At 38.7% G+C, this 12,692-nt stretch overlaps 1 protein-coding gene across 1 annotated transcript in view; it reads right to left on the reverse strand.

Moving 5' to 3' along the window:
• The window catches only part of LOC126819717 (neuropeptide receptor 15), a 44,076-nt gene that overhangs the window by 28,136 nt on the left and 3,248 nt on the right, over positions 1-12,692 (reverse strand). The gene's annotated exons all lie outside the window — the stretch shown is intronic.

The raw sequence follows: 12,692 nt of genomic DNA on the forward strand, positions 1-12,692 counted from the left end.
CAAAACAATATTGATCAATGAGTATTATGTAGTAGCACACTGGCTGTGTAACGGCTGCTTCCAGAAATGTGATAACGCAGACAAAAACTAGGATAAGCCAAAACGTCTTGCTGTATATAAGAGTATGATTTTGCAGTCCTTCCATTTGCGGCCGCTGGTCATAGATCCGTTTTTGTGAGCAGCTCTTTCCTTTATCATTAAAACACACATATTGTTTGATAGTGAATCATCAGATTATAATGGGTTGTGAGTAATAGATAATGAGTATAGGGTAATGAGTAATAGATAATGAGTATAGGGTAATGAGTAATATATAATGAGTATAGGGTAATGAGTAATATATTATGAGTATAGGGTAATGAGTAATAGATAATGAGTATAGGGTAATGAGTAATAGATAATGAGTATAGGGTAATGAGTAATATATAATGGGTATAGGGTAATGGGTAATATATAATGGGTAATAGGGAATGTATAATGGGTAAATGAGTAATATATAATGGGTAAATGAGTAATATATAATGGGTAAATGAGTAATATATAATGAGTAAATGAGTAATATATAATGAGTAAATGAATAATATATAATGAATAAATGAGTATAGGGTAATGAGTAAATGAGTATAGGGTAATGAGTAATGGGTAATGACTATAGGGAAAATGAAAATGAAATGAAATGGGGTTTAACGTCCTACTGTTCTGCTCCTATGCTGGGCTATTGAAGACGGGCATACGCCATACAGTGTGCTATGAGGGAAATTTTGCCCGGGCAGCGGCACTATCGCCTACTCTTATATCGAATTCCAACTGCCAAGTGATCTTTTACGTGCATTCTTATGTATACACGGGACCTCGGTTTTTCGTCTCATCCGAAGGACTAGACAGCTGTCCTTGTCAGGCCCTCCGTCCTGCATCACTGACAAGGGGGAACCACGCCGGAAAATCTGGTTGAACTTTCTCGGCCAATGCAGGGATCGAACACCCGACCTCCAGGCTAGCGAGCCACCGTCTTACCCACTTAGCCACGTGATCCCCAGGGAAAATGAGATATATATAATGAGTAATAGATAATGTGTAATAGATGAGTAATATGTAATGAGTCATATATAATGGGTAATGGATAATGAGTAACGGGTAATGGGTCATATATACTGGGTAATAGATAATGAGTATAGGGTAATAAGTAACAGGTGATGGGTAATGACTATAAGGTAAATGAGTAATATATAATGGGTAATAGATAATGAGTAATGGGTAATGCCGACAGATAAAGCTGTCAAGATCTCTTTCAAAAGACTTAACTAATAAAAACCTCGGTCACAAAAAGATATAAGTCGCCAGTTTGTGTGCATAAAGTTTCCTAGTCAGTTAAAATTATTAGTAATCAGAAGGTGGTTATTAAGTAGGCGTTATGATGTCACAAAGGCGTTTTAAAAGACTGTGACTATTAAATGATAAACACGACTATTGGTTAGGTTTGTGTATTCAATACAGGTGGGTATTATAATTAGTCACGCTTTTACAGCTAGTTACACACCTGCAAATTAATAATCACTCTATAATTTATAACCACTTTCTATATATACTATTCAAAAAAAGTAGGGGATATTTGATTTTGGGGGCATAATACTAAAATATGCAAATGACTACGAAAAAAGTCACTATAGAACCTAACAGAAGAAACATTTCCAGTTACATGTGACGCCCAAACGCACCAATAGCTACCGCATGGAATGCAGGTGATGCTTGGGATCATCATGGGGGTCCAACCCAAGATTTGCACGACTCTGACTTTGAATGTTACAGTCATTGTGGCATTGAATTCCAGGGTGGAAACATCAGTTTAATTGTTTTAGTGACCAGAAAACAAATTTTGATATGCGTCGGCTTACCCAAAATGAAAGGTTACGTGCCCTTGGCATGCTACAGATCGGCACAACACAGGCGGTTGTGGCGCGGACGATGAATGTTTCTCAGTCTGTCATAAGCAGGCTATGGTCCAGATACCGTGATACACAATCTGTACAGGACAGACCACGCTCAGGTCGACCAAGGGCGACAACTCAAGCCCAGGATCGATTTATCCGTACCTTGGCCTTGAGAAATCGTGTCATCACAGCAAATCAGATCAGCGATCGTCTTCAAACAGACACTGGTGTGAGAGTGAGTGGCCAGACGATTCGGAATCGACTGCATAGGGGTCACCTTCGCGCCCGACGTCCTCGCGTGATCCCTTGTTTGAGAGATCATCACATTCAGGCAAGACGTCGTTGGTGTAGGGATCGTCAACACTGGGATAATCGACGCTGGAGCAATGTGATGTTTTCAGATGAGTCAAGGTTCACTGTTGATTTTTTGGACAGACGTAGGAGGGTGTGGCGTTGTCGAAACGAGCGCTTCCAAGACGTTAACGTCATCAGACATGATCGATTTGGGGGTGGTTCTGTTATGGTGTGGGGAGGCATCACTGTTGCTGGAAGAACGGCTTTACATGTTGTTGCAGGGCGTGTTACAGGCCAGTACTACCGGGACAACATCTTGGCAGTCCATGTTGTGCCGTTCGCACGACGTCATGGCCGCCGTTTCATCTTCCAGGATGACAACGCAAGATGTCACAGGGCCAGGATCGTTACAGGTTACCTCCAACAACAGAACATCACCACATTACCTTGGCCAGCACTGAGTCCCGACCTCTCCCCCATCGAGCATGTCTGGGACATGCTTGGACAGAGGTTACGTCAACGTCAACAACGTCCTGCCAATGTCCAAGAACTTGCTGCTGCGTTGCAACAGGAATGGGACAATCTGGACCAAAATGACCTTAGACGTCTCATTAGGAGTATGCCACGTCGGATCAATGCTTGTTTGGCAAACAGAGGAGGATTTACCCGTTACTGACTTGGTTGTGATGCTGTGGTAACTTTGCTGTTTGACCCCGGGTATCATTTTACCCTTATAATGGTCAGTCTGTGCCTTACTTAGTCTAACGATCATTTGGAATAAATCGATGAATGTGAACTTCATTTCATTTTGTCATTTGTTTCTTCGTCAGTTTCATTAGGTGACTTTAATAACACTTAAAAATCAAATATCCCCTACTTTTTTTGAATAGTATATATATATATATATACTAAACATTTACAGTAATAATAACAAGCATACTATCTGGCAAGAATTTGCATTAGTACAAGTGAACGCTGTATCATAAGCACGAGTTCACTTGTATAATTTTGTTTACGGAAGCACTACAGACTATTCGGGTTAATGTATAATTGGGAAAGAGGCTGCAACCGGCTAAATAACCCGAGACATGCATGACAAGATGTTATGACTTTAATTTCAATAATTGCCTTAGACAGTTCTCCTTCAAACATGCATACAAGATGTTTAATTCTAGAATACTAACTTTATCTAAGGAATGAACAAATCATGCAACAAGACTTTTTATCATAGCTATTAATTGGATGGCCGAATGGTTAGCACATACGCGCTGTGTCATAAAGCCTGTCATTGAGTCAACTGGCGTGGTTTCAAATCACCGGTTGTACGTGACAGGGAGTAGGGTCGCCTGACCAACCTTGTGGGTTTTCTCCGGGTCCTCCTGTTTCCTCCCACTGCTAAAGACCCCTACGCGCATGCGATTTATCGAAATGAAATTAAACCATATATTAGTCTCGAAATGACCTAGTTTGTGTCGAGTGGACGTTAAACCCCATCTCTCCCTTCCCCCTCTCTCTCTCTGTCTGTCTCTCTCTCTCTCTCTCTCTAGGAAAGAATACTCCAAAGAAGAAGTTCACACATACCGACAACTTCCGATTGGTTGGTGGAAGACAAAAGTATTCAGTGAGAGGTATATGTTGTGGTCTATAACCATAGTAATGTTATGTTCACATCTTCTGAATGCAAGACGTGTATTTAAAAGAGTAAGCATACTCTACCCTTGCACAACACACAGCACCCAAGTACTGATAATGTTTAGTTCACGATGGTCTTTAACGTTAAACCTTTCTTCACCCGCCGTGCTGATGACGATGGAACAAATGTGCACTATTCGAATGTAGGTAAAAATCCCCCCCCACAGTACAGTAACAATCCTCCCAGTAAATATCATAGCACCCCGACCCCCACCCCCACCCGGTAAAAATCCCACTGTTTCCCCCTCCCCCCCCAAAAAAAAAATGATAAAAATCTCCCCCCCCCCCCAAAAAAAAAATATAAAACACTAAAAAAAATAAATAAAAATACCAGCGGGAATAATCAACCCAGTAAAAATCCCTTTTGTGGAAAGTAGGTAAAAATATATTTTTTCACAAATATTCAAATATAATTTGACCAAGATATTTTCTATTTAAATTTTTTTTTTCTAACATTTCAAAATACCACTAAGCAGTACCGTGCTTTAGTTGCAATTGAAAGTTAAATGGACAATTAATTAATGAACACTGTTCATCTGTGCTTTGGTGTTTCTGTGGGATGAAAATATGATGAACTTTGTGTATTTAAATTTTGTTAAATGAAATAGACAAATAATTGATGAACACGGTTATTGTGCTTACTATCTTGAAATTATGAGAGAGACAGAGAGAGAGAGAGAGAGATGGGTTTAACGTCCACTCGACACAAACCAGGTCATTTCGGGACTAACGTATGGTTTAATTTTATTTCAATAATTCGTCTTGCGACCCTACTCCTTGTCACGTACAACCGGGGAATTTGAAATAATGAACAGTTTTGTAAAACTTCTTCTATAAGAACAGGTTTTGGCTTCTTCATAATAAGATTATTCTTATCATATTTTCAAATTGTCATTATTCTTCTGTTACGAGTAAATCCTGGGAATCACAAGAATATTCGTTAAATCTAATACACTTATTTAATCTTAATAAAAACATTTTTCTGAAAAAAAAACCCATAATTTATGGGGTGTATTTTGATGTTAATTAATTGTTAAAATAAAACTTTAAAACAAAAATTGACAAAATATTTTGTGTCGTGGATTGGGAGAACACATCAAGTTTATCTTGGTCAAATTCTTTTTGAATTTTTTGAAAAAAATCAAAAAATATATTAGGGGGATTTTTACCGTATTTTTTTACTGGGGAGATTTTTACCGTATACCGCAGTATTCTAATGTACCTGAGTGGAAACACGACGCAATGTGCAATGACACCAGGCATAACTAGGGATTTGAACAGATAATCAAGCATCTTTTGAACGTCCTGGGGGACCACAGGCGATCCGTGGGTATCCCGGTGGTTCATTAATCAAAAATGTTCCCTCTGAGCTGAGATATCAACGATTCAAATTTAGAATAGCCTCGATTGTCATTACTACCGTTGGTACCATAATAAACAAAGTCCATTTTTACGGTTATTTCATCCATCACAAAACTTATTCAAATCCAGTAAATATCGCAGGTTAGTGATGGCATCGAGAGTTGATTATGGTCTGGATATGTTAATTAATGTCTAATTAATAATTTAGATAACATTTCAGGCCTAAAGAAAGACCTGCACATAGGCAGATTTAGATTTTTGCATAATGCACGTTTAAGCTAAAGTAGCTGTAAAGAATAATATGAAAGATGACACAACTCTGTGGGAAGCTAACTTCAGAGAATAAGCCATTTAGCAGACTAAGCAGGGCATTGTAAATCATGGTAATCAACGTCGACAAAAGCCCTAAAAAGGTAGTGTCTGGAACAACATAACTCTATAATAGAATGAGACCTATGACCTTTCCCCTGGTCCGTATTTGATCCTCGTTATGGTAACCAGTCATCAGGTACGATAACTCTATCAGACAAACGGTAATCTACAAATAATAGTCACTTCACTTTTACGGTCTGACAATAATCTGATGAATGCTAAAAGGCAATTTGGTTGGCCTTGTTCAGCTTTTCGTGTTTACAACTCCAACTAGTGCCATAAGGCATCTATTAATCTTTTTGTTTGTTTAGTGTAGCGAAAGTTCCTTCTCAGACTAAGTGGAAAAGACCCTGTATTTTAGTTTAATTCGCGATGCATGTTTTGGTCAATAGGGTGATACTAAAGGAACAGGTCCGGATAATAAAGGAAAGGCGATGTGAAAAAATTCGGTCAAATTATAATAATAAGTGTAGCGGATTGTTCTAGACACAATCTAAAACACAAGACAAACAGAGGGTGAGAGAGAGAGAGAGAGAGAGAGAGAGGGTAACTCGACACAAACTGGGTCATTTCGGGACTAACACACCGTTCAATTGTATTGCAACAATTTGCTTGCGCGTAGGGGCATTTAGCAATGGGATAAGAATGGAGAAAACCCACGAGGTTGGACAGGCGACCTTACTCCTGGCCACGTAAAAGCGGGGAATCGAATGCACGCCACTTATCTGCGATATCACCGTTGGTTTAAGCGGACGTTACGCCCCACGAACAAATGAACGCGCCTACTTTCCTGCACCAACCGGTCTAATGAATACAGCAATTCCGTCTGATTTTTACGTGAAGAGAAATGTAAACACGTTTATAATATCATGTATGATGCGAGACATACCCTAAACGCAATCCGATTAAAACACAGATACTATTTCGTTTCGTTTTTTATAGATCAAAATTTCGGTTTACTTGTCTTTACTACACTAGGATGTGGAGGAGTTGTTATATAACCGGCTTTCTGGTTGAAGTGAGGGATTAGCATATGAAACTGTCTGTTACGGCGAATTTCTGCCGTGCGATGCACGGAACTTTGGGTATAAACCACTAGAAACGTCAACGCTTATTGATTAATCAATGTCAAAAGCCGCTCGTATGGCCTCTGATGTAACCTCCCATTACAAGCGGTCAGATCTTCATACAGTAGAGGCCATCAAAAGTATATATATATATATATATAAAAAAAAAACGAAACAAAATATAGATCTGTATTATAATCAGATTGCCTTAAATATCAACAATACAAGCCTAGTGCCCTGGGCCCTTATTCACGAAAACTTAAACTAAGATACAATCGAAATTTTAAGAAATTTTGCAATTCGATTGGCTGACCAATATGCAAATTGGATATATGCAAATTGATTTTACTGGTCAGCCAATCGAATTGCAGTATTTCTTAAAATTTCGATTGTATCTTAGTTTAAGTTTTCGTGAATAAGGGCCCTGTTTCTCGAAATTTTAACTAAAGATAAAATCAAATTTTAGAAGATACTTTAATTTTGATTGGCTAAGCACTAAAATCAATCTAATATTATCCAATCAAATTACTAAAATTTGGATTTTATCTTAGTTAAAATTTCGTGAAACAGGCCCCTGACCTTATATACGATGTTTTAGAAGGAGCGTCCGCGGAACTTCCTCCTTGTTAACAATATTAATTCGTTGTGTCAATAATAAAGTCTTCCACCAGTAATTATAGTATAATTACAGTCGATGTATGGTTATTAAAAGGTCACTTATAAGAATACGTTCCGGGTCTCCCCTTTCACATAGGTCACAAAATCATCTAGGGGTTTCGACTTCCCAATCTAACAGGATGTTATTATCTAATTGGGCAAAACATGATTTCAAATATAAAATGTGTACTCGCTAATCGCTATCCTAATAACATTTACGACAACATATTTTGTTTTTTTTGTCTTGTTTTTATAATACTCGTATGAATCAAACACAAATGCTGATAACAATAATCTGTTCCGCCTTCCCCAAACTATCGGGGCGGGGGAGCTGAATACAAAAACTCATTATATCAGCAGTTATACTAAATGGCTAAGTGGGCACGACGCTGGCTCGCTAGCCTGGAGGTCGGGTGTTCGATCGATCCTTGCGTTGGCCGAGAAAATATTTTGCAGCTGTCTAGTCGTTCGGAAGGGACGAAAAACCGAGGTCTCGTGTACACGTAAAAGATCCCTGACAGATGGAATTCGATATAAGAGCAGGCCAGAGTGCCGCTGTCCGGGCACAGTAGGACATTAAACACCATTTCATGTCATTTTATACTAAATGTGTTTTGTCGTTTCTAAAATATAGGTTCCACGTATTACACAAGAAGCGCCATACTAAACTTACACAGTCTGTTTACAAGACGCGCCATACTAAACTTACACAGTCTGTTTACAAGTGAGAATAGACACTAAGCTAAAAACTAAATCGACGATTTTAGTCGAAAACACTAAGAATATTTGGAGAATTTTGAGAAGTATTTATTCTGCTTTTATTTAATAAAGTTGCAAGGGTTAGGGTTGGGTTAGGGTTTAGCTATACTTTTTGTGTATAGTAGATGCAAAAATGAAATGAAATGAAATGGGGTTTAACGTCCTACTGTTTTGCTCCGAACTGGGCTAATGAAGACGGGCATACGCCATACAGTGTGCTATGAGGGAAATTTTGCCCGGACAGCGGCACTACGGCCTACTCTTATATCGAATTCCAACTGTCAAGGGATTTTAACGTGCACGCCAATGTGTACACGGGACCTCGGTTTTTCGTCCCATCCGAACGACTAGACAGCTGTCCTTGTCAGCCCCTCCGTCCTGCATCACTGACAAGGGAGAACCACGCCGGAGTATAGTAGATGCGAACCGGAGTAAGATCGTGTTACAAAACAGTATGCTAATTGCTGGATATGGCGGTCATTTAGGACAGAGATCTATTCTCGATGTAGAGTAGATAGTTCTCTATGTGTGCCGAATGAAGACGCGTTTCATAATATCCTACACCTGACAAATTCTTGTGTCGCCTGTCAAACCTCGTGGGTTTTCTCGAGTCCCCTCTCTCTCTCTTTCATGGCAACCATAGCTTCATTCTTTCGTTCGTTCCTTGAGGCTTAACCTCCACTTCCAACTTAGGTGATATCGCAGACAAGCTGTCATAGCTATTGATGTTAACTAATTATATTTAGGTGTGCGGGAATTAGATGGCCGAATGGTTAGCGCATGCGTGTTGTAACATAAGGTCTATCCTTGAGAGAACTGGCGTGGTTTCGATTCCCCGGTTGTACGGGACAAGGAGTAGGGTCGCCTGTCTAACCTTGTGGGTTTTCTCCGGGTTCTCCGGTTTCCTCCCACTGCTAAAGACCCCTACACGCAAGCGATTTATTGAAATAAAAATTTAACCATATAGTCCCGAAATAATCTAATTTGTGTCGAGTGGACGTCAAACCCATCTCTCTCTCTCTCTCTCTCTCTCTCTCTTTCTCCCTCTCCCTCTCCCTCACTCTCTCTCTCCCTCTCTATTTAGTATATACAGCTAATATCTGGTAAATGTTTTTGACTCTGGGGATTGTATAAAGATCTATGACAGCCATTCGTAAACCAATTATCTTTGAACTAAACCAATCTAGTCTGTTAAACCTGTTGAGATTATGGTTGTCGAGTTCAGATTCTGATCTGTGTTGAAGTTATTTAATAAGACACATGGTACAGATCCGTAAATAACATATGAAGAGTCCAGGGGAACAACGATCTAAGTCACATTTTTGTCTTTTCGCGTAAAAGGCAAAACAGACTTTTAGACGAGAATGCTTGACGCGAACAGAACAACGAGTGGGTTTAATTACAACTCAAAATGATGTTTAATGCGAATCATAATTAACAGTACAACTGACTTCCACTTTTCAGTCAAATTAAGGTCCAATAAAGGGTACGATGGACGTATTTGTCCGGGAGGCCATTTTAGAAGGGCCTTGGTTCGATGTGACTCTGATCGTTTTTACCTGAAATGACTTAGATCGTTCTTCCACGGGGCTCTTCGTACCCTAATAAGATTTTGTCTTGGAACTATGTCTATCAGATTTGCACACAATCTGATAAACAAAAATACACATCTTATTTCGTTCCGTTTTTTATACTTCGTTTTTCGTGTCTTTACTAGGATCTGAAAGAGTTGTAAGTATATTATAATCTGCATTCTTGTTGATGTGAGGGATTAACCAGTGCAGTGGTCTGTTGCGGCGAGTTCTTCGCTAGAAACATCAATGCTGCTTGGTCAATCAAATATCTGACGTCATAGGGTCAAAAGCCACTCGTATGACCCCTGACTCGACCCTCCACTACAACCGGTCAGATCTTCATGTAGTGCTGGAGGCCATCGAAAGTATAAAAAACGAAATGTATTTTAATCAGATTTACTAACACTCCTCGTTATTAAGAAGATGATTGGCTGATATCGCCCAGTAAGATTGTAGTAGGGTAATTAAATATGTGCATATGGTATTGATGTTGTAATGCAAGTAGTTTCAAACGACCAACCAATCTGACTGTCATATACAATAAAATATGACACTTCAATAATTCGCTTGCGCGTAGGGGTCATTAGCAGTAGGAGGAAATCGGGTGACCCGGAGAAAACCCACGAGGTACAACCGGGGAATCGAAACCACGCCAGTTGACTCAATGATACAACGCACACGCGCTAACCTTTCGGCCATCAACCCCCAACCCCTTTACATAATCAGGGGGACTGTAGTATATCATAAAATATTAGCACATGGTTTTGATGTTAGGGTTAGCACATGGTATTGATGTTAGGGTTGACACGTTCCTTAAGTTGATATGTTATTACATTTCACAGAATCAAAAAACGAAATCCCGGTCGTGCCTGTAACAGTATTGATGTTCGAACTAAACACATCTGTAATATGCATATTTGGTTGAACTTTCTTTTTTTTATCAAATTTGTTTTAAATAATCCTCCAGAATGATTTAGGCCCGTAAAATATGCCCTCATGTTCGAGAGTAGTCAAGTGACTGTGATGATGAAGGTATTTTCGAATGTTTATCAAAAGCCATTTCTTAGAACTAAGGTTAAGTTTTGTTATCAGGTTTTGGAGATCTCCAAAGAGCCACGAGAGAGAGAGAGACAGAGAGACACACACACACACACAAACTAGGTCATTTCGGGACTAACATATGGTTTTAATTTCATTTCAATAATTCGCTTGCGCGTAGGGGTTTAGCAGTGGGGGGAAACCGGAGGACCCGGAGAAAACCCACTAGGTTGGACAGGCGACCCTACTCCTTGTCACTCACAACCGGGGAATGGAAACCACGCTAGATGACTCAATGACAGACTTTATGATACAGCACGCACACGCTAACCATTCAGCCATCTACCCCCCCCCCCTCTTAGATAAAGAGCTGACAGTTCTCGATAAAATTGATAATGAAAAGAGAATATGCTGAAAATTGCTGTCCGATTACGTCACTCTGAGAAGATGAAAAACATTTTATTTTAAACTGTTCCTTCTACAGCGATCTGAGACAGTACTGGTTTAATGAAGTGATATTAGATTTACAATTCTCACAAATTGCAAGATAATGATCAATTAATAGACCCCATGAACCTCATGAACAATCTAATTTTTGACTCAAGCTTACCTAAGGCCTAGAAACAAACTTTTCACTTGATATTAGAAGGAATGTCCAGAGCTCGAATAGATATTGTAATTATTGTAAATACTTAACTTACTGATTATTCGTACGAATTCTTATTATATTAGACTTAATTTGTGTATGTTAAAGTAGCTAAGTCTCTAACTCAATATCATCCAAAATCTTTGACATTGAAAACACGAATTATTTGTCAATTTAAATCAACATTGATGTTGTGATCTTACGGGGAAAAGATGGGCTTCTGATATCCATTAATTAAGACAAAATAAACATTTTAGCGTTGGTACACGAATCGTGTACCACGGTGCATTTCAGCGCCATTTTTAACAAGGGACTCGTAGAAAGAGGGTAGATATATTCCACAAGTCATGTCAAACGGTGACGCCATATTCTTATCTGGAGAGCATGCGCAATAAATACTATCGGTATAGAGTGGAATAACCAGACGCTAGAGATTGCCTTTCGATTGAGACTTCCGGCGTATTTCGCCGAACATAACGGATTAGAAATTGCAGTAAAAACAGAAACGATTGAATGTAAATCAGTTTATATACATTTACCTAACATTATTATATGCATTGTGACTCATTTGTGTCAATTTCTAGATCCAAAATATTAGCGATTTAGCTCCTTTAAATAGTGACATATAGGTCTGTTGAGCCGGGTGTTGGTGTTTTAAATTGATTTATGTCTACTTTGTGTAACACATGTCACTGAAATAAACAACTTTACTTACTATAGGCGATACAATTAGTGTCTAGCCTCGATTGTCAGTACTGCCTTTGTTACGATAACAAACAAATTCTCGATTATCCATTTTTATGGTAACTGCATCGACTACAAAACGTATTTAAATCTACTTATATCGCAGCTATCCGATAACATCGGGGGTTGATCTTGGTCTTGGAAAGTTAATTAATGTCTAATTAATAATTTATATGATATTTAAGGCCTAAAGAAAGACCTGCAATAGGCAGATTTAGTTCTTGCATAAAGAATGTTTTAAAACAAGGACATGAACTGGGATTTAACATACAACTTTTCTTCGCCGCTTGGGCTAATGAAGACGGACGTACGTCCAACAGTTTGCTATGAAGGACTTCAAGGGATAGTTTCATTACACAACACAAGTTATATACGGTACGGATATATAGAGAATCTCCTATATAGAGAATATCAAGTCGATAAAATAAATAAACAAGGCTTTTTTTTACTTTATCAACGAGTGTTGATATTTTTTGATATCAAAAAAGACGAGTAGGATATTTTATTTATCACCCAATCCTCTCTTACATGCACAAATAAATAAATATAATTCTTTGCT

The sequence above is a fragment of the Patella vulgata genome, chromosome 4 (assembly GCF_932274485.2).
Source record: "Patella vulgata chromosome 4, xgPatVulg1.2, whole genome shotgun sequence".
Taxonomy (NCBI): Eukaryota; Metazoa; Mollusca; class Gastropoda; family Patellidae; genus Patella; species Patella vulgata.